Consider the following 23,142-nt stretch of genomic DNA (forward strand, 5'->3'; position numbering starts at 1 on the left):
GTGCTAAAGTACTGAAAAAGGTAATCTGCGGCCGTCTATAGCGACGCTCTCATAGAAGTAGCATGTAGGTCATAAGTCCAAGAAGAAAGCACTGCTGCTTGTTCCATTAAATTATGAATTTAAAAGATATTGCTGGAAGAGTCTTGCCTAAAGGGTCTCCAGACATGATTGGTAAAAAATGCAACAACTGGCTATATAACAAAACATTGCAAACCCAACAAAATGAAAATACACGAAAAAGAAAACGAGACCTACTTGGCAGTGTCATGAAAATAAAGTATCGAACTACTACGTGGAAAGAAAGACTGAAACAAACTGGCAAACAAAGAACACATCATTTTAAGTGCACCTTAGAACAATTCATTAGTTAGGGAGTTGAAACAGTGAGGCCGAAATTCAATATAGTATTGCATGGGTAAGTGAGTTCATTAAAAGAATCCATAAGCAAACTGACCGGGCATATGCACCCAGTGGTAACACTTCATACAGCAGAAATGTTAATGCTTTAAAAATCATTGCGATCCTGACTATGCGTTTGTGTCTGTAAACTTGATAATAGACATACATTCTCACATATAACATTGACGAACACAATCTCAAAACATCGATATCACGTAAGCAAAAACTCCCCTCAATACAGCAAAGGATATTTAGCAAATTTCACTGAAGAGACAACTGAAGAACTCAGCGTAAAAGTTTGCCATGTAGCATTAGAATCTATAATGAACTGCAAGCCCAAACCTAGCACTACTCTAAAACGTGATGTAAATTTTAACTGGGAGTGGATAGCTGTAGAGAAATGTACACTTTCAGGACAATCTGAGAATGAAATCCATTATTAACAAAGACCAACGGCATGAGCGTGCTTTGTGATACTTCACAACTCTGAATTGAAAACTCACCAAGGCAGATTTCCCTACACCTCCCGAGCCGAGGACCACCAGCTTATACTCCCGCATGATGGGTTCTGTCTAAATACTGGCAAATCTGAAAAGCAGAAGAGAACATGAAGTTATTATAAGTTCTGTTAATAAGTACAACACCCTAAAGTTGACCAATCAAATTTTTAATATTCTTTTTACTACCATTGCATCTTCTGAAGAGGCTTAGATAACACTATTTAAAATTCATGTCATTTGTACATTAAGGCTACTGTTGCAGGTCAAAAACGGGAACATGAAATGAGCAAATAAGCAGAACGGGGTGAGCCTTTCATTGAAAGTCATGGGGACAACATACACAACTGCCCCGCCAATAATTCACTCATCCTGCACCCACCTGGTCACCTTCCTTGACTTCCCTACCCACTGACGTTTCCAAATCCACACACCACGACAAAAAAATTACTCCGAAGTCAAAAGCAATTACTAATAAAAACCAAATTAAGGAAAACATTTATCTCAAATTGAAGCCCAAAATCTAATGTAACTATATTTTTTTACATGTTGTAGATGGAATTTGGAATCAAAATATCCACAAAAATTAAGACTGTGAATCCTATTAATTCAGGTCTAAACGGTTGATGCGAACAAGGTATATTTGTTATTAATTTTATTTCAACAAACCCAACTTTAATGATGACCCCCCCCCCTTTCCTTTAGATGCTGCTCTCCGAACAGGTTAAAGACAAAAAACATTTGTTTGTGAAGTTCAAATTTTTTTTTAGTAAAAAAGCCCCTTATCATGCTTTCACTTTAATGGCAGCTGCACCCCTTTCTTTAGACGAGTCTTGTAACCTGAATACAGTGTGCAGTGTCTAAGCAAAGGGGCGAGGCCACCATTAAAGTGAACGATTCAGAAAAGGGGGGTGGTGATGAACAGAGTGTCTAAATTAAGCAGACCACTCTTACCCAGTCCAAAGATCAGGGCTTGATCCATCACCGTTATTTATCTCACTGCACCATCCCAGCTCAGAACCTGGCTATATGCAAATCAGTCTGTCCCTGGCCCAGTGCATCATGAGAACAGGGCAGACTAAACTACCAAGCCAATTCTTCACCAGAAAGGAGACAAGCTACCGGGGACCGGTTTCTGGCATTTCAGCCGTCTTCGGCCCGGCTTGCTTGAATCCTGATGGTGCAGTGAGAAAGGGACTCATGTCTGAGTATACCCTGCCACACCTATAGTGGCCAAAAACGATTCAGAAAAGGGGGTGGTGATGAACAGAGTGTCTGAATTAAGCAGACCACTCTTACCCAGTCCAAAGATCAGGGCTTGATCCATCACCGTTATTTATCTCACTGCACCATCCCAGCTCAGAACCTGGCTATATGCAAATCAGTCTGTCCCTGGCCCAGTGCATCATGGGAACAGGGCAGACTAAACTACCAAGCCAATTCTTCACCAGAAAGAAGACAAGCTACCGGGGACCGGTTTCTGGCATTTCAGCCGTCTTCGGCCCGGCTTGCTTGAATCCTGTTGGTGCAGTGAGAAAGGGACTCATGTCTGAGTATACCCTGCCACACCTATAGTGGCCAAAAACGATTCAGAAAAGGGGGTGGTGATGAACAGAGTGTCTGAATTAAGCAGACCACTCTTGGATGGTGCAGTGAGCTAAAAAACGGTGTTGGATCTAGCCCTGATCTCTTGACTGGGTGAGAGTATTCTGTTTAATTCAGAGACTCTGTCCCTCACCACCCCTTGTTGTAAATACCATTAAAGTGAAAGCACAGGATGGGGCACTTTCACCCAAAAATAAAGACAAAGGTGACGTAGCACAGCCGCTAAAGTTAAAGCGGACCACGCTGACAAATAAAAAAAAGAAGCACAGCTGCTACTGCTAAAGTGGATCATGCTGGCAAATTTAAAAAAAAGCAGTGAGGCTGCTATAGTTAAAGTGGACTGCACTAGCAAATTAAATAGAGAAGGGTGGCCGCTGTAGTTCGAGCGCCACAGCTGCCATTACCAATACAAATATAAAAAGGGGCGGCGTGCTGCATTGTAGGAAAGCGCGTCATGGGTGAATAGGGGAAAAGCATTAAAGAAAATAGTGCTCAAAGACTAGATAAAGGAGACATGGTAACAAGGAGTAAAAATTCTAGTCCTCATGGGAGGTAACAAATGCAGACAAGGCGGTACCAAGGAGGGACTACTAAGCCTATTCATGAATCAAAAGCAACGATTTAGGAAGGGCAGTAACCCACGCAGATTGAAAAGATGGGACGGAAATGGGCAGAGCTTCAAGTCCATTACTGAATACAGAATGCCTCGCAGGGCAGCGCATGAGCTGCCCAGGCTCTACCTAAAAAGCAGACATGGAAATTCTACTCAAAGTATAGAGTCAAGAAATCAATTATATTCTGCATTTTCAAACAGACCTTAAGATGACGTACACATTCCTTCGCAAAGGAAAACAATTTTATGATTAACATTTACTGGTGCTTACCTGAAATTTAGGTTTATGGTCCTCCCTGAACATACCAGCACAAACATCAAAAGGAAGTAGCACTTGCAAGTACCCCAACATCCAATTCCAAACTACTTGCAGACTTGTGGTAATACCGCACAGTAAGAACATCACTGTGAAAATCTCACTACGGTAGTAAGGTCACTGAAGGACTTACCAAAAGTATGTTGTCAAGAGTACAGTACAATCTTAAAAGCCAATGACCAACAGTAAAGTCTCTTTTCTATCATGAACTTTTAAGTATAAAGCGGGAGAAATGGACCTAATTTGAACCGTATCTGTGTCAACAAGCAGGCTCGCATGTCAAACTCTCTCCCAATAAAGATGACAAACAAGCACAAACCTTAAGGGCATGTTCCAATGACAATGACTACATGTATCAAAACACTCAGCTGCAACACAGTTTAATAGTAAAGGTCATGATCGTGCAGTGCCCCCAATAACAGACCACACATTTGTCTGTCAAGTCCAATGCCTCTTCTCCACTGACCCACTATTATCAAACAAGAAAATCTCACAGGCAAGCTGCAAACTGATTTCGATTTGTCATTGGCCAAGACTTTGATTGAACTATTACATATAGAATATTCTTAAAGGGGGCATTCAGCCGAGTCTCTTAATTACTTGGTCTATTATAATGCTTTCTGTACCACATGCCACAGAGTAAAGTTTCAAGCACCAAGTATCTTCTTTATGGGTCCAGATGGCCCCATGAAGATAAGGTACCTTTTACCCCAGCAGGAAGTCCGGGAGCCCAGTCTGAAAAGGACAGGGCTAAAAGACAAAAGGCAGCACTTGTTTATTTTCCGTAACGCCGCGCTGATCGAGATCATCTGATCCCTGCACCACGCTGATATCTATTGGGCTCTATGCACCATGCTGGAACTCCCTAATGCAGAAGTGTGTGTATATAGTGATCAAGGCTGTTGTGATACAGCCGAAATGCGTCATGCTGATGGTGAGGAGAGAATAAAGACACGTTATTGCACAACTTGGTGTTTGAGAGATCTGTACCTGGAGGAGGAGTACGGCGTTGTGAGCCAAACTCACAGGACTTCGCATGTGTATTATATATATATATTCAGTGGAAAAAAAAACAGGTTTCACAATCGTTATAGTTAGGAATTAGCATTTAAAAAACCATTGAAATTCACTGAAAAAACCATAGGTTTCACACCAGTTATAGGTAGCTGAACAGTTTACTCATACAAAACCATTGAAATTCCCATGTTATAGTTAGTTGGACTCACTATAACTCGCGCGCCCGCAATCCACTGCTGATGTCACATATTACATCATTCATGACATGGTCAGTCACATCACTGATGACATCACTGATGACATCATCCAGTGTCTGTGTGTTTCTGTAAAGTTAAAATTTCCTAACTATAACGATTGTGAAACCTCTGGTTTGTGTTGGTTATGTACGGCTTTTGCACAGCCGCTGAGAGAGGATCACTGCTGCTGCGGGTCCGGTTTGGATCTTGAACAGAGCTAGACGCATCGGGAGGAGGTGTGTGAGGTCGCAGTACAGGGCTGCTGCCTGCACGAAGTTGTGGATCGACAGCTGCAAAGCGGGGCAGTCAAAGCGCCATGAACTATGCATCAACCCACATGGTGTTTTATTTTAGTGCAAAATATGGACGAGTGAAAGCGCACCCACTGGGGGAATACTCAATATGGACTACAACCACCATGAGGCTGTGTCGACAGCCACGCCCACCCTGGGCGGGAGGTTGGAACTTTAAAATTGTGCGCGAGTAGCGCAACGCTTCACTCTTGCTGCCAAGCCACTGATGAAAGGAGTTAATCCTGAAACGCGTCTGGCGAGAAACTTTGATGCCTTAACTTGGTGAGGTGACTGCTGGCAAGTTGCCGATCAATTAAAGAAAAACAAACTTTATTTTGCTTCCTGGGGCCTCTCTCATTTGGTGCTTCCTGTGTGTTGGGAGTATATATATCTATATATATATATATATCTATATATATCTATATATATCTATATATATATATCTATATATATATATCTATATATATATATCTATATATATATATCTATATATATATATCTATATATATATATCTATATCTATCTATATCTATCTATCTATCTATATCTATCTATATCTATCTATCTATCTATATCTCTATCTATCTATCTATCTATCTATATCTATCTATCTATCTATCTATCTATATATATATATATACATACATGTTGTGCACTCCTCCGCATCTAGCGGAGCGTGCATTTCCTCCCGCAACAATCTGCATCGAATCTTTCACTCTACCCTGTGGCCGGGCTCGTGCGCTCTGTGTACACTGTACCGCGAGCTACTACTGTGCGTGGTTCATGACGCCGCCGGCGTCCCTTATGTCACACAGACGTGTGCATTCCTAAGGTTCGTTCCCTCACACAGTCAGGTGTTCGCCTCACTCTGCCGCCTTGTGTACTTTAGTTTGTACACCAGCTTCCTCTTTATATTTGCACACACTCCCTGGTCCCAGCTCACCATGCAGAGCTGCCTCTCCATCCCCAAAAGAGATGCTCCCCACACACTATCACTAACAGAGCTGCCCCCCACCCCATTCACTCCAACACCAAAGTGTCGCACTTCCTGTTTGTGGGTGTTCCACTGCTCACTCCTCTATATTTTCACACACTCCCTCTCAGTCCATGCAGAGCTGCCTCCAGCAGCACCGAGCCTCCAGCCCAGACATGGACAGCCGCTGCCCCCGGGCACGTAGCCGTCCCTGCTACTGCCCCTGGCGGCCGCCCTGCTCCTGGTGAGTACATGCCTTCTCTTACAGTGCTGCCCGCCGCTTCTAGGAGCTGTGCCCCCTGCCCCAGCACTGAGAGGAGTGAGTGCTGCGGGCACTTTGCAGGGGGAGCCCTCCTGTCAGGATGGGTGCACGCCGTCACGACGACTGGAGGACAGCAGCTGTTAGGAGAGTCTCAGAGTAACTAGTCACGACGGGTGGACTCAATCTGTCCGGCGGACCTGAAAGTGAATGATGGAGGGTCGCCTGCCAAGTGACTTCACGATGGACTGAAAGTGGCATAACAAACTGGGTGGAGTGACCGGTCAAGATAGGTGGGAGCTGTCAGCACCTCCACAGTGCCCCGAATGCTTCTTCACAAGTAATTTTTAAACTACATTGGCTCTTGAAATTATGCTATGGGGATCTTTGTATGTGGCTGTGTGGCTCTGTGTCTGTGGGGCTGGGTGTGTGTCTGTGGGTGTGGGGCTGGGTGTGTGTCTGTGGGTGTGGGGCTGGGTGTGTGTCTGTGGCGGTGTGTCTGTGGCGGTGTGTCTGTGGCGGTGTGTCTGTGGCGGTGTGTCTGTGGCGGTGTGTCTGTGGCGGTGTGGCTGTATGTGGCTGTATGTGGCTGTATGTGGCTGCCTGTGGCTGCATGTGGCTGTATGTGGCTGTATGTGGCTGCCTGTGGCTGTATGTGGCTGTATGTGGCTGTGGGCGCCTGTGGCTGTATGTGGCTGCCTGTGGCTGTGGGCGCCTGTGGCTGTGCGCGCCTGTGGCTGTGCGCGCCTGTGGCTGTGCGCGCCTGTGGCTGTGCGCGCCTGTGGCTGTGCGCGCCTGTGGCTGTGCGCGTGGGTGGCTGTGCGCGTGGGTGGCGCTGTGTGTGGGTGGCGCTGTGTGTGGGTGGCGCTGTGTGTGGGTGGCGCTGTGTGTGGGTGGCGCTGTGTGTGTGTGGCGCTGTGTGTGTGGCGCTGTGTGTGTGTGGCGCTGTGTGTGTGTGGCGCTGTGTGTGTGTGGCGCTGTGTGTGTGTGTGGCGCTGTGTGTGTGTGTGGCGCTGTGTGTGTGTGGCGCTGTGTGTGTGTGGCGCTGTGTGTGTGGCTGTGTGTCTGAGGCTGTGGCTGTGGTTGTGTGTGTCTGTGGCTGTGGTTGTGTCTGTGGCTGCGTGGCGCTGTGTGTGCGTGGCGCTGTGTGTGTGTGGCGCTGTGTGTGTGTGGCGCTGTGTGTGTGTGGCGCTGTGTGTGTGGCGCTGTGTGTGTGTGGCGCTGTGTGTGTGTGGCGCTGTGTGTGTGTGGCGCTGTGTGTGTGGCGCTGTGTGTGTGGCGCTTTGTGTGTGTGGCGCTGTGCGTGTGTGTGGCGCTGTGCGTGTGTGTGGTGCTGTGTGTGTGTGTGGCGCTGTGTGTGTGTGTGGCGCTGTGTGTGTGTGGCGGTGTGTGTGTGTGTGTGTGTGTGTGTGTGTGTGTGTGTGTGTGTGGCGGTGTGTGTGTGGGTGCAAATGCAATAGGTCTCGCATTTGCAAGAGATTAAGCTATTGGCATTGTAAATGACAATGCCATTTATGTATCTGTTTTCAAAACCAACACATAAATACAGATTGTCATTTACAATGCCAAAGCTCTAACTTTTGCAAAGGCGAGACCGTTGCATTGTAAACGCTTGTTTAAAATGATCCTAGGCTAAAAAAAATAAATGATGCACTGTAAGAGCCCCCAACAACCCCTTCCCCGATGTCCTTTCTTTTAGGAACGGATTAATGCAATTGATTGATTGATTCGGTCATTTAAGCTGTGGACCCCTCGGCAACATGGGTAGGGAGACCCACACTATCTTAGATTGACATGCTGAACCACTGAGCTTAATTTTATACACACCCCTTCTAATAGGATACCTGGAAATACTCGCTATGGTTGACAGCAGATGGTACAGTCACCTTTTCGGTCACACAGAAGGGTGCGAACAGCTTTAGATACAATATAGATAAGAGGGGTCCAGTGCAGTGCTATGTCCCACTTAACCCAGTATTGAGTGATTCAGTGGGTACTTGATACTCTCACGGTTGGAACATCCTGCACCACTGTGGGTGGGCTCTTCGTCAGTCTATTGGAATGGTCTGGATGTTGGATGCTTGTGCTCCTCGTCCAATATGCCACGCCCCCCCCCCTCGTCCAATATGGCACCGCTGGGTTATCAATGTAGTTGATTAGGACACAGACAATACTAAGGTGGGAAATCCCCAGCTCGAGATTTATTGCTGAATGTGACAATTGCAATGGTGTAGAGCAGCGCACACAATGAATTTTGTGGTAAACTTGCAATCTAACATCTATTATTTGTTTTCTGTGATAACTAGACCGTATCATGAAGTATTTGTTTTTTTATATGTGGTGATTTGTATGATTTTGTACTATTACCTTTCATAATCTATATTTGCACCAGTGCTTGTAAACATGTGGAGCAAGCTGCCACAAACTTGTTGCATAGCCTCACATATCGTGTATAGATTGATCTGGTCCCAATCACTTTTAGTGTATGTGATTATTCATTTGAACTCTGGATTGACTAGTGTGGGTATTTAGAACGAGATGGGACTATGAGGATATTATCATTATGGTTCTAGGCAGGACAACACGTTGTGGTTTATTTGACTCAGACATCCGGCATCACACCCCACCTCAAGAAGCTCCACTGAGTTCCCCATTCTGAAGATATGTCAATTCAAGATGCTGATCCACACCTACAAAACAATCAAGGACCAGCATACATCAACCTTCAGACACCCACGCCACGCCTCCCTCCTTTAACACCTTCGCTGCTATTGATATTTTCCTCCTGTGCTGATATTTCATCATTGCCATTGTTTCATGACGAGCTCAGCTCGTCATCAGCACAGCTCCACTGTGCCTCATGACGAGCTGAGCTCGTCATGAGCACCGAAGGGGTTAAACCCCCACATCTGCTGAAGCAACAGTGGAGGACGCTTCTTCTCGCTGCTAAGTCCTGGTTTGACCTCCCCCTTCACCTCCAGAGCTTATTCGCTCCAATAGTATTCAGGAAAGGGCTCAAGACCTGCCTGTTCAACTGATCCCTCCCGAAGCAGCAAAGCCCACAGCGCCTGGATACCCTCGCAGGTAGTTGACTGATAGGCTTGTCCTTACACATGCAGGAATCACATATGGACAGGACCACACTACCTACGTCATTCAGTGGGTTCCAAAGATATTACAGACATGGTGTATTTCTGGCTGATTCGCACATTCAGTAGATGGTGGGTGCACTAGAGGCCCTTCACAGTGCTCTTCTAACCCTCCACTATACTTCTCAATCCAAATAATAAACTAACATATCCACCACTAAAATTACTTTCATATTTCACTATACTAACTCCCCACTAGTACTTTTATGGGTTCCGGAGTAGCATGCTACTCGCCCAAAAGCACTTCAACACCTGATCAGGTGTAGCAAGCACTATATAAATGCAAACCTTTCCCCCTTTTCTATCCCCCCACTATCCTTCTCCATCCAAATAAAAGACTAACATGTGCACCACTCAAATTAATTTCATATTTTCACTATACTAATTCACTACTAATTCATTTTGGGTTCCGGAGTAGCATGCTACTTGCAGAGAGAGAGCGCTTGGACACCTTGCCAGGTATAGTAAGCGCTATGAATATAAACGCAATGCAATAAGTGAAGATCCTACACTGGTAGAGGGTGTGTACATTGGTTGCACTCTTTGTAGAGGCTTTCGCTAGTGATTTAGCATGTTACTTTTCAGAGATGTGTTCCTTTGGAGGCTGTTAGTGCCGCTTAGTTTGGATACTTACCAATGCCCTAGGTAAGTATTTTCCATACAGTAGTGGCTCTCAAACAATACTGTTGCGAGTTGACCAAATATTTAGGCTCTCTCTCTTGATTCTAGGTGCTGTAGACAGACGAAATTGTTCCTAATGAGCCTCTACAATTGAGATTGGGTTGAAACGTCAACATGCCGTTCCCTGGTTACAGATTCACATGGAGAAATGTAGGACTATAATCCGACAGCACGAACAGTGATCCAAAATGTTGATATCAAGGGATATGTACAGTGTATTTTGTATCACTCTTCTAATACTCATCTACTACAGCAATGTGCAGTCTGCACTTTTCCATTGTACAGTTTGCACCTTGGATATATACATCTTATATACAAAGAAATGTAATGTCTATCAAAGTGAGAAGTATTGGGTCTCGACTAAGGCTTGTATGATTTTGTCTCAATAATCACAAAAGAGAATGGACACTTGTATCTACAATAACCAATGGTTATTTCTTGACAACCCTCATAGACGCTGTGATTTTGTTGTTGCCGTGTATCTTTTATCCGCCCCTTCTCTAGCGTCATGGCATAGTCATCGGGTTGCCAAGTAACGTGCTATATGCCTGCCTCACCCGAGGCAACCTCTGGCAAGTGTAGAAGTGTCCAGAGATAGTTAGGACTGTTCCAGAGGAATTGACATGCAGTGCCAATAAGTGGGTATAAAAGCAGTGTTGCATCAAAAACCAAAATTTATTATAAGAAAATGCACACTGTAAATTAAAAGAGAAATAGTGGTATATTCGGTAATCGAGTTACAGGATTACCATATAACTCTATCAGTAGGTCAACATGTTTCAGCTCTATATGGCCCGCAGGGGTCTGTAGAGCTTTCGTCAGGACAAAAAACAAAAAACTTGTATGATTTTGTCACCAGAACACTAATCATCGTACAATTTGACTGAAAACCTTGAAGTCAGACTAGATGTTTTCCTGTAAGGAGTTCCCCGGTGCACCCGCTTGTTAGTTTGTACAACTTCACTATAAGTAACTAAATGTTGCTCCTTAGCAAGAAGTACATCTGCACACAACGCAGTTCCATTCAGTGCCAGTGTTTTTGTTTCTACTTCATTTAACTTTTCACAAAAATATTACAAAAAGCATTATCAAAGGCAAACTAAATTGACATTTTTAGATTTTTTTTGTCTGGTGTTAACAAAGACCTTAGATTGTACTAAAAGTATGTGTTATAGGGGTTTTACTTCATGCATTAGTGTATTTTGTGCCGTTCACTTTTTTCTTCTACCCACTCTAGCATGCATCACAGGGCAGTGGTCAACCGGCTTCAGCCACTGGATAACTTCATTGTGAGTGGAGGTATCCTGCTCTTTCATGAGAAGCACATCCACCTACACAAAGCCAACGCTAGATTTACTGACTTTTCTAAAACTCGAGTATCAGGTGCTCACCAGTCCTACGGCAAAATGTGGCAAAGCAATGGACAGTAATTTGATATATGCTCAACTCAATGAGAGCCATTACATTTTTGTATATAGCCTAGAGGAGCCAGCTTATCTGAGCAGAAGCTGGTAACAGATGTTACTGTTTTTTGTTAGGGAATTCTGAGGAGCCACCCCATTACACACGTTCTGTGACTTCACTTCTCAATGTTAAACAGAAGTACCATATACTCCCATCAAGCTTTTTCAACAATTCGTATTCAGAGAATGATTAGGAAAAACCCAGAAAATACGAATTTTACATCATCCCAGTTGCATCATTACTGCACGATTACAATGAAAGAATGGTTAATTATGGTTTGATCTACCTGTTGCACTTCGGTCAGCAATAAGATTCGTGGAGGTGGTAAAATAAATTTAAATAGGTTGGGTGATCAATTCTGTGAAAGCCAGCATGACCTCTTATGGGAGATCTGCATGGAGAAAACTTTTTGCGGAAAAAAAAAATCAGTTTGTGGGGAATTTTACATGCACGTTAAGTTTGGTACACAAACTTGACAACTTCACCAACTTAAACTCTGTAGGTGGAATTAAAGATAATCATAGCCCTAGCAATAGAAGATCTCGGCTCATCCTGTCCTTATTTCATGCTCTGCCACAGTCCCAAAGAAAAAAACAAGCATTGGCAAAGCCAGAAGGTCTCCCCTATGCAGCAGCTGTTGGTGTTGGCTATGTGTTTAGCCATGCTGTACACCAGTGTGGCTGCTAGTCTGCAAGACTAAAAGTTAGTGGGGTGAGGTGGAGTGAGTAGACTGGGGTAGAGTGAAGTAGGGTAGATTGAGGTACAGTGGAGAAAATTGTGGTGACATCGAACGGGGTAGATTGGAGTGGGGGTAGAATGGAGTGGGGGTAGATTGGAGTTGAGTAGCATGAGGTAGACTAGAGTAGGCTTGGGGTAGAATATGAGAGTGGGGTACATTGGAGTATATTGGGGAGTATTGGAATGCGGCAAAGTTGAATGGGGCAGCCTGGGGTGGAGTAGGGCAGCCTTGGCTAGAGTGGAGTGGGTGAATTGGGACACATTAGACTAAAGTGTGTTAGACTAGGGAAGATTGGAGTGGATTGGGGTAGATTGGAATTGAGTGGAATGGGGTAGATTGGAATTGAGTGGAATGGGGTAGAGGGAAGTGCGGTGGATTGGGTTAGAGTATTATGGCAGACTGGAGTGGGATGGTGAAGACTGTAGTAGAGTCAGGTAGATTATGGTGGAGTGGAGTATCCTGGGGTGGGGTAGACTGAAGTGAAGTGGAGCGGTGTAGATTGGAGAGGGGTACATTGTGGAAGGTTCGATTGGGGTAGACTGGGTTACAGTGGGGTGGACAGGGTTAGAGTGGAGTGCCGTGGGGCAGATTATAGTGGAGTAGACTGGGGTGCGGTAGATTAGGGTAGGGTGGAGTAGGTTGATTGCGGTACATTGGAGTTGAGTGAGGTAGATTGGGGTAGACTAGGATAGGTTGGAGTAGATTGGGATGGAGTGAAACAGGTAGAGTGAAGTGGAGGCGCATAGAGAGGAGTGGAGTGAGGTAGATTGGAGTAGAGTGAGGTAGAGTGGGGGTAGGGTAGGTTGGGGTGGAGGACGTTATGCCGGAATGGGTTGGATTGGGGTAGATTAGAGTAAACTTGGGTAGATTGTGGTAAATTGAGGACTGAAATGGAGTGGGGCTGAGTGGAGTGCAGGAGACTGGGGGTCGATTGAAGTGCAGGAGACTGGGGTAGACCAAACGAAGTGAGATTGATTGGAGAGAGGGAGATTGGGTTAGACTGCAATGGAGTGGGGAAGACTGAGGTAGACTGTAGTGTACTGGGTGGGGTGATGTGGGGTCGATTGGAGTGGGGTAGGAGCAGAGTGGTGGAGTGGTTTGAAGTGGAGTGGGTTGGAGTGGTGCGGACTGTGGTAGAACGGAATAGCATGTCAGAGTGGAGTATAATTGAATGCAGTGGTGTGGAGTGGCATGGAGCAGAGTGTGAGAGTGGTGTGGAGTACGGTGTTATAGAGGAGTGATGTAGAGTGGCGTAGTGTGGAGTATGCATGGGTGTGGTACCGCACTGCCATTAAAGACAACTCATTTTAAACTGAAATGACCATTACATTTACAGTTTCTGTGCACAACTGAGAATTTTTGGAAAAATCTAGTGTATTGGTGTTTTGATAGTTTTTAAATATTTGTTTCCACCACCCTTAATTTGTACTTTCCAAATTCTGATATATTGTGAAATATGAGCACAGTTCATTTTTGTGTGCTAGACCAAAAGTATTTCCCAGCAAGATTGTCATATAAATTATCTCACTTTGAAATCAGAGATAGAAAGGAGAACACCGAGATTCCCCGAAGGACAGACGAACTTAGGCTGGACACCGTAAAACAATTTAAGTCAGCAAATGGCAAGCAAGCAAATGTGAGTTATAAACCACAAAGCCAATGTTTAGCAATGGGGGGGGATGCAGAGTGCCCACAAGACGTCAATATCTGTAGGCTTCAACATAATTCTCTAAATCCCAACCTCACTTCTTTGTGTGAGCAATGACGTGAAAGAGCTTTCAAGGCGTCAAAATAAGCAGAATACGTTTTGGTAAAAAAAAAAAAAAATGTTAAAGTTACGTTTTCCCTCCAATCCGTGGTACTTCTAAAATGTCAGATAGTTCAAATACATGATGGACACTTATAGGCCACCCTCCTATGGTTGCCATATAACATTAAATCCTGTGCACAACAGGGTGGGGATGAAGGATGGCTAAGGAGGGGGTCAGATGTTTCTGATCGGAGGTTTCATATTTTAAACATTATGAGCGAGAGGTTTCATATTTTAAACATTATGAGCGAGTGAAAACGAAGTAACGTTCCAGAAAGAAAATTATTAACAGTTTTAACATGTTGTTTTGTCTAGGCTACAAGAATGTGCTTCATTTCACTAAATGTCTATGGCATTTTCCAAAAACAGAATTCGTTATGTTTATGTATTTATCGTTAAATCAACACACAATTTACTTAAGTGCCAATAAAGCGAAGCATTTACATTAAAGTTATACAGCACGTTGCCAAATTGCTACACGAATGCTATAAAAAAATACAACCCGGATACAAATAATTAAAAGAAATTTGCAACAAAACATCAACTAAAGATAAATAAGACAGGAAGATGGCTTTTAAGGTGCAAAAATAAAATAAAACGTAAGCAGAGCGTACAGTGTCTATTTCAAACGTATGAGACAAATAGTGAAAAAAAAATCATAGAAACAGGACATCTAATAAGGAGGTGGTGGGGGAGGGAAGAGGAGGAGAATGTAGCGTGCAATAAAAATAGGTAAGGACAACTGACGGCACACTTAAGGGAGACTGCACAAAACCTATGACAGAGGGAGCCAATCTTCTAACATTTGAGGGCATTGCGTACGCGATCGGTATAAAATACAAAGCATGGTAAGAGAAGCGACAGGTCAGGACAGACGAGTCAAACAGTATACCAAGATTACAGAGAAGTATACCGCCCTAGAGGAGGGTGAAAATGCAGGATGGAGGTAAGAGGAGGAAGTGGACAGGAAAACTTGACCCACGTGTAGGACTGCCTCGATTTCTGTGTTTAATGATGGAAAAGCTTAGTGTGAGCATGAGTCTTTAAATGCTTCAGCAGGGGTTCCTACTTCAGGGGAGAAATGAGATTTTAGCTATGAGAATTTATAAATTTTCAATTGACTGACATTTCCACAACTTAAAAAATATTTTTTTATGGGGAGAGCAATCTAACAAAGGAGTTTGGGGCGTATAAAGATTTTGGTTGTGTGTTGGGATTAGTGAATTTGTGAGATTTAGCCAAAGTGGCTTCTGTTCATTGGGAAGGCGATAAAATATTATGGATAGATTTAATGGATATGAAATTCATTGCTACAATTAGGCAGCTCCTATTGTGGGTGCGACTCATCACTTTTAATCAGTAGAACACAACCAAGGCTTATGACGAACCTCCCAGAAGTACTTTTCAAGATAGTCAAGACAGAACAAGAACCATTTTTCTTGCGTTCTGGTATTTGGTACTTAAAGCTTTCCACTGCAGCACGTGTGTGTGGCGAACAAATGTTATGTTAGGTTAATGTAACTTGTTTTAGCGCATTAATTGCCCCCAATCGGGTATCTCGGCGATGGAGAGATACAGGCAGAACAGAGACCCAGCAAATAAAACAAACTTTTCTAAAGTGATTTCCTGAAACTAACGTAATCAGGCCGAGGCCGACATGAAGAGGCAGATTATTACAGTAAAATGGTGCCAGGTAGGTGAAGGATAATCCACTGCATCTCATCATACAGATACGGGGAACAGTCAATAAGTCTCTGCCCTTATAAAACAAGTCCCTTACTGGGCAGTAACATTTAAGCTTGTGTGTTAGATAAGCCGGACGCTGCCCATTAAAGATTTGTATCAACAACAGATTTTAAAAATAGTTAATTTCTTGATAAGTAGCCAGTGTAATCTGTCAAGCAAAGGTTCAGATGCAGAGCTGGCAGAAAGATTGCAGACAAGTCAAGCAGCCCTATTTTGGACCACTTGTAATTTTGCTAAGACTTGCATTTGAAGCAGCAGCAAGCAAAGCATTGCCGTAATCCAATTTACTGATAATCAGACCTGAACAAGTGTTCTCCTAGATGAGGGTGAAAGAAAAGGAAAAGCTTTCTTCTGCAGACAGATTTTGTAAAAAAAAAACAGCTGCCCCTAATGACAGCGACATAGTCCTTCATAGAAAGAGTCCAGTCTATTTTTAAGCTAAGGTTTTTTTACTACTTGCTTAGGCATAGGAGCTGGGCGAAGTGTAGATGGCTCCCAATCTTGAGTCCAAAATTGATGGACTTTGCCAATGGTATAATCTCCGTTTTGTCAGCGTTTGATTGTAACTGTTGCCATCCATTCGTCAATTGTCTTCATACCACTGAAGAACTGTTCCTTAATTTCCTCCAAAGTAATATCAAAGGAGATCAGCTGTGTGTCATCGGCATATGGTACTATATCAAAACCAATAGTTCTAGCAATGGCAGCGAGGGGGGCTACGTAGATGTAAAATAAAGTAAAACAAAGACAGGAGCCCTATGGTTCACCCCCTACTGTCAATTTATATGGATAAAGACTTGAAGGTGACAAGCGAAATAGTCAACAATCTTTTCTGTGCTAAGAGCTACTTATGTTCAATGAAACGCATTGACCGCTAATATTAGTGCTGTATAATGTAATTTTTTTTAGGTGTATAATAATTCAACCAAGCAAAAGCGTTCTAATTTAATAAGTTTGGCTACACGCAGATCTACTCAGAGGTAGCAGGAGAGCTTCAATAGCTCTCCAGCTCCTGGTTGGAGACCACTGGTCTGAGTTCTATTATTGAGGAAAATGTGGAACCATTGTAAGGCGGTCCCAGAAATGCCAATCTTATACAGCCTTTACATTAACGTTGAATGAGACATTATGTCAAAGATGGCTGATAAATCTACTAACACCAGCAAAGTAGGGGGTGTCTTTATCCAGGGAAAGTCTAATAGAGTCCATAACTTCAACCAAAACAATCTCCGTGCTAGGTGCGGCTCTGAAACCAGATTGTTATGGGTCAGGGACCTCATTAACCTCAAGGTAAGGTGAAAGTGTGCGTTTATTAGATCTTCCATAGATTTGCCTAAAAGCGGGAGCAGCGATATAAGACGGTAGTATGCAAGAATGTTGGGGTCAACGTTGGCCTTTTTTTTTGTATAGGACCAACCTATGCAAACTTTCAAACACAAGGAATTCTTCCCATTTCAACACTGCCATATCGGTAGGAGCCAATTGGTGCGAGAGCCATGCTGTAATCAATGGGGGACATGGGTCCACAGAAGAACCAACATTTTTTTTTCTAGAGCATGTTGAACCTGCTCAAGAGAAAAGAGCAAAACTTTCTAGTGAGCAGGTGCCACTTTAACAGGGAGTACTATAATTTAGCGTTTCACTAGATGGAACTGTGGGAAAAGTAAATGAAGTAAATTTGGTTAATTCTGTTCTCAAATAAATCTGCTAAAGCTAGATAGATCTTGTGAGGCAGAATTCGTTTGGGAGCAGGCCGAATGATTAGCAAAATTGTTAAGGATTTTGAATAGTTCCTTAGAAGATTGCTCTATTTGGGTGATATGAACTTTCAGGGCTGATTTAATGTGCCTGTGGTTGGAGGACAGAGTAACTTAACATTACATTAACGCACCAACACCCGCTCCGCTGTAATCAGGCATCGCAGCACAACCGGGGGGCATTTGGCCACCCGGTTGGGACCCAGATGATGAAGAATGACACTAACGAGGTTGGTGTGTGAGGGGTCTTTTAAACACCCAATGGGTCTCAACTCATGCCACGAACTGGTTGTGTGCCAACTAGGACCTAGCAATTAAAAACCGATGGAGAGCAGCCACTGGTGAGACAAGTGACAATGGTCACTTCGGTACCAGGAGGTACCTTGCAAGGGTGCACCAACAGATCAGTGGTTGGGGATTACTTTGACATTAGAGGTCGGTAACACAAGGGTCTCTAATTGGCCGTAATGTGCTAACTGGGAACTGTAGGAATACAAAGGAGAACATATCCAATGTCTTAACATGCATAAGATAAAATAGCAATGTCCACATGTACACAATGTGAACTAAATGTAATCATTAGGTGGTAATATGAAAAATTGCCAGCCCTTGCAAATACTCATTATTTGGACATAGCGGAAACTAGCAGCTTTTCTCAAAACAATTTCTAAAAAAAAAACGTCTTGCCAATTTTGCTGAATCAGACGCCTGCCCTTGGTCTCAAATTCTGGAGTAAGCTCTATGTTGGAGTTACCCAGATAAGCGCAGCAGTACCTTACATAAAATGCTAAAACGATAGTTTTCTGGCTCAGTAGTGAAAGAATGTTACCACAATTGAATCCACAAACCAGCACATAACATATGTAACACTGGAGAACAGCCATGATAACATTGTACATAGGGGATGGCTATAAAGCCACTCTGAAGAAATGCTGGTAAAACGAAGGGGCTAACAGAAATGTAATTGATTTCCACGTTCACCACCTAGGTGCATAAGTAAAGGCTGTCTTAATTCAGAGTGGAGAAATTGCCTTTTTTGACTCAGAGTGAATATGTATCAGTCACTTCTTTCACGTATGCTCTTTAAGAGGCCTCGTGAGAATTCTTACAGTCCAGTTTGCCTTGAGCGCGAGCAATTCGATGCTCTTATCAAGGCAATGAATCATTTTCTTTCAGTCCCAGCCTCCTTCAGAAGGTCTACTCCATTCGCCCAGTCAGATTCCTCAGCTTGCACTGTATGTCAAGTCAAGTCAAGTCAATAAACTTATATAGCGCGCTACATACCCAGAGGGTCTCAAGGCGCTTGAAGAAGGGTGGGGAATTATTTGTCAAATATCCACGTTTTAAGTTGCTTTCTGAATGCTAGGTGGTTCTGATTAAGGCGAAGGTGAGTGGGAAGTGAGTTCCAGGTTTTAGCTGCCAGGTAGGAGAAGGATCTACCTCCCATGGTGGTTTTGTTCATGCGAGGTACAGTGGCAAGGGCTTGGTTGGAGGATCGTAGCTGGCGGGAGGGGGTGTAGAAGGACAGTCGTGTGTTAAGGCATTCGGGTCCGATTTCGTAGAGTGCCTTGTGTGCGTGGGTTAGGAGCCGGAAAGTAATCCTCTTATTGACGGGGAGCCAGTGGAGGTCTTTCAGGTGACTAGAGATGTGTTCTTTACGCGGGATGTCTAATATGAGCCTGGCTGAAGCGTTCTGGATGCGTTGGAGTTTTTTCTGGAGGTTTGCGGTGCTACCGGCGTAAAGGGTGTTTCCGTAGTCCAGTCGGCTCGTGACCAGAGCATGGGTGACTTTTTCTAGTTTCGGTGGGGATCCAGCGAAATGTTTTTTTGAGCATGCGAAGAATGTTGAAGCAAGATGAAGAAACTGCGTTGACTTGTCTGTTCATCGAGAGTGAGGAATCCAGGATGACGCCCAGGTTCCGTGCGTGGTCCGTCAGGATGGGTGCTTTTCCAAGGGCCTCTGGCCACCAAGAGTCATCCCAGGCGGAGGGGGAGGTGCCTAGGATGAGGACTTCTGTTTTGTCTGAGTTCAGTTTCAGACGGCTGTGCTTCATCCATTCGGCTACTTCTTTCATTCCTTCATGCAGGTTGGTTTTGGCAGTGTACGGGTCTCTGGTGAGTGATAGGATCAGTTGAGTATTGTCGGCGTAGGAGATGATGTTGAGGTTGTGTTGGCGTGCGATGACCGCGAGGGGGCTCATGTATACGTTGAAGAGGGTGGGGCTGACTGAAGATCCTTGTGGTACACCGCAGATGACTTCAGTGGCCTCTGACTTGAATGGTGGAAGGCGGACTCTCTGGGTTCTTCCGGTGAGGAACGAGGTGATCCATTCCAGTGCTTTTCCTTGGATTCCGACGTTTGAGGCGTTGTAAAAGGGTGCTATGACAGACCGTGTCGAAGGCTGCGGAGAGGTCGAGGAGGAGGAGGGCGACTGTGTCTCCATTGTCCAGTAGAGTTCGAATGTCGTCAGTTGCTGCGATGAGGGCGGTTTCGGTGCTGTGCTTGGCTCGGAAGCCGGATTGTGAGGAGTCGAGGGATTTGTTGGTTTCGAGGAATGCGGCGAGCTGATTGTTGACCGCTTTCTCGATGACTTTGGCCGGGAATGGAAGGAGTGAGATAGGGCGGTAGTTTTTGAGTTCGGTGGGGTCAGCTGTGGGTTTCTTCAGGAGGGCGCTGAGTTCGGCATGTTTCCAGCTTTCCGGAAAGGTTGCGGAGTTGAGGGAGCAGTTGATGACGTCTCGGAGGTGCAGTGCTATAATGGAGTCTGCTTTGTTAAAGATGTGGTGAGGGCAAGGGTCTGTGGGGGATCCTGAGTGGATAGAGTTCATCAGACGGATGGTATCCTCAGTGGAGATTGGCTTCCAGTCATTGAGGATGTTCAGGGGGGGGTGGGGGTCCTGCATTCATCAACCCATTCCTTATCCATAGTCAATGTCAACACTCACTTTCCTACTTTCATCTCAATGTTTCTATAAAAACAAATGTGTTCGGATGTATTTGCGCCTCTAGACACCCGAAGAGGCAGGAATACCGAACATGTCAAGAATGTACACATAACGATGCTTACGTTCTTAAAAGAGGCTAACAGACTCTGAAGCTAGACACACAGACCTAGAGACAAGTTAGAGACAATATTAAAGAATAATGTGGCTGTAGGTCTCAGTACGCTAAATGTAAAAAAAATAGGAACTCAATAGGTTGTCTCCAGGCACAGAACTGAAGTACAAATCAACTAAGAATTATGTGCGTGTAAGGTCTAGAAGAAACTAGACTGCATTTACATAGGACCCAGTTTACTGCCTGATTGCAGTCATAGCGGATTCAAATAGTTTCTTCATACATTTGATTCATGACCAAAGTCATACGTAACTGCAACAAAATGCCCAGCAAGCCCTTCTATTAATGCATTTGGAAGGGCCAAGAATGCGTGATCGTTTCACTTTTTAGGGCTCAGACAAGGAGGGAGTCTGTAGCAAGACCATTCTCTCTTCAGGACTCTAGCATGCGGATGAAATTCTACCCATCTTAATACAGAACTACTCTTCTTTACAGACTCGCAAGAGAAAAACTATGCAAGATGTTATTTTATGTGCCATATGGTGCTCTCTGACTTTGCAGCTTCTCATTGCATTAAAAAGCCATATACGGCACCCAATACTCCAATTACAGTCTAGGCTCCTCAACAATCGTTGGTAAATCCAGAGATGTCCATATCCTCAGGCACAGAAAAGTAAACTAAAGTTACAGACATCAGGTATTTATGATATGGCTCCTTTTACTTTCGGCATTGCTAGTCATGCTACAGAGAGCTGTGGAAAGGGAAAGGGGCGACACTACCGCTTTGAGCGGCCAGTGTTTACTTCAGGAGTGATAAGTGTCTCGCTGCACTGAAAAGGCCGCCAGGTTTCCATGGCCTGATCTGGGGCAACTCACCGGTGAAAGGAGGAGGAGCGAGTTGGTTGGGATGGAGTGGGCACTGCACGAGGAAGCCAAAGAAGAGCTCAGAAGAAAAGCTCATCTGTAGAAAGTAATCTCTGGAAGGGTTAAAGCACAAGAGCACTGGAGAGCTAGGGAAGCCTACCCTGCACACTTAACCAGGTCCTCACAGCGGAGGCAAGCTTTTGTAGTAGTTAATATTTACTACCTCTGTGAAAGCTCGGTGTTGTGGGGAGGATAAGCTACCACCCAACTTCACTTTGCTAGCGACTCCGCAGCATATAGACTGATCAGGGGCTACTGAACAGAAAGGGGTGGGAATTATAGACTGTAGAAACAGATCTTACAGCGCTAGTTGGTACTGTTGGGACAACTTCTGGGCTCAAGGCATGCAGGTACAGCAACAGGAGCAGAAAGCAATAAGGAGAAGTTAGGAACTCTGGTGACCCCTAAATATGAAACAGTTTATGGTGTAGAAACTGAACATTAATGCAAGACCTCTGAAATCATCTGCTTCTGGTCAACACCTTTTGACACTCTGTGCCCATAAAAACGTCCACAGGTCTGGTGTCCTACTGTAAAACACAAATTGACTAATACAAATCAACTTCTGTAGAGTTCTCTTGCACAGTCAAAACAAGGAACCTGTGCCACTTACCAATCCGAGTGGTGCATTCGATTTTTTTTTTTTTGCTATGGTACTGCGATTCACAACTCAACCAAACAGTGCATAACCAGTTTCATTAAAGACATACTGATAAGTAGAAACTGAACCTGAACACCTACACAAATTCCAACCACTATGAAAACAGGCACAATGTGCAAAGTCAGACAAAGTCCAAGCATGCTGGACAGGATTTTTTAGCTCACATTCGAGACATATTGGTCTTAAAATCAACTATTTTGTTAGGAAAATGAATTGTAATTTTTCCTTTCATATTTCAAGGGCCAAAACATGCTGATGCACAGCGTCTGTTTACAGAGAAGGAACTATATCCACTGAAACCAAGTAAGGACTGGTCTCCATTAACACCCCACTGTAAGGTACTTGCAGTCAGTCTTTTAAACCAAAGGAAAGCTCTCTGATTGCGCCGCGAAAAACAGTTTGTCTCAGTAGGCAGCAAGGCATCAGAACATTCTACAACACCGTCCAGGAAGTTAGTACACCTGGCAGTTAAAGAGTTAAATGCCCGAGTGCACACAACGAAAATAGCAGGAGCCGCTTAAGTTCCGTTTTAGAATGTCTCACAAAAAATGAGTCTGGGAAAGTCAATAAGCGTCACTGTAATAATAAATCCACAGGAACATTATTAAAATGCATCAAGACCGTGAGCTTAATTGTAAATGAAATTTCACTAGAAAAGTAACACGAAACTAACTCCAGGTTATAAGATGATGAAATGGTGGTGTCTGAGGAAGGAAATGCAGCTGAAATTCTGCTCCATAAAGACACTCGCGCAGAACTGTCAAGATTCCTGTCTTCTTCCCAACAATGCAGATGTTGGCCCTCCCCTTTCCAGAATTATGCCTTTTTATGGAAATCTCCATCGCTGCGCTTGCTGCACAACACCAGTGATGTTTCTTCCCTTTCCAAGAAGCGTGACAAATAAGGAAATGACAAGCGGCCGTGAACATCTTATTCCAGGTTTGT

The 23,142-nt window shown here is 44.1% G+C and overlaps 1 long non-coding RNA gene across 1 annotated transcript in view; it reads right to left on the reverse strand.

Annotated features, from left to right (window-relative positions):
- LOC147712676 (uncharacterized) overlaps positions 1 to 23,142 on the reverse strand; it is a 242,309-nt gene that overhangs the window by 53,820 nt on the left and 165,347 nt on the right. The window contains exon 2 of the long non-coding RNA XR_015295762.1: positions 903 to 987. This is a non-coding gene — a long non-coding RNA (uncharacterized LOC147712676). The remainder of the gene's footprint in view (positions 1 to 902; positions 988 to 23,142) is intronic.

Source organism: Lissotriton vulgaris, chromosome 5 (genome assembly GCF_964263255.1).
Source record: "Lissotriton vulgaris chromosome 5, aLisVul1.2, whole genome shotgun sequence".
Taxonomy (NCBI): Eukaryota; Metazoa; Chordata; class Amphibia; order Caudata; family Salamandridae; genus Lissotriton; species Lissotriton vulgaris.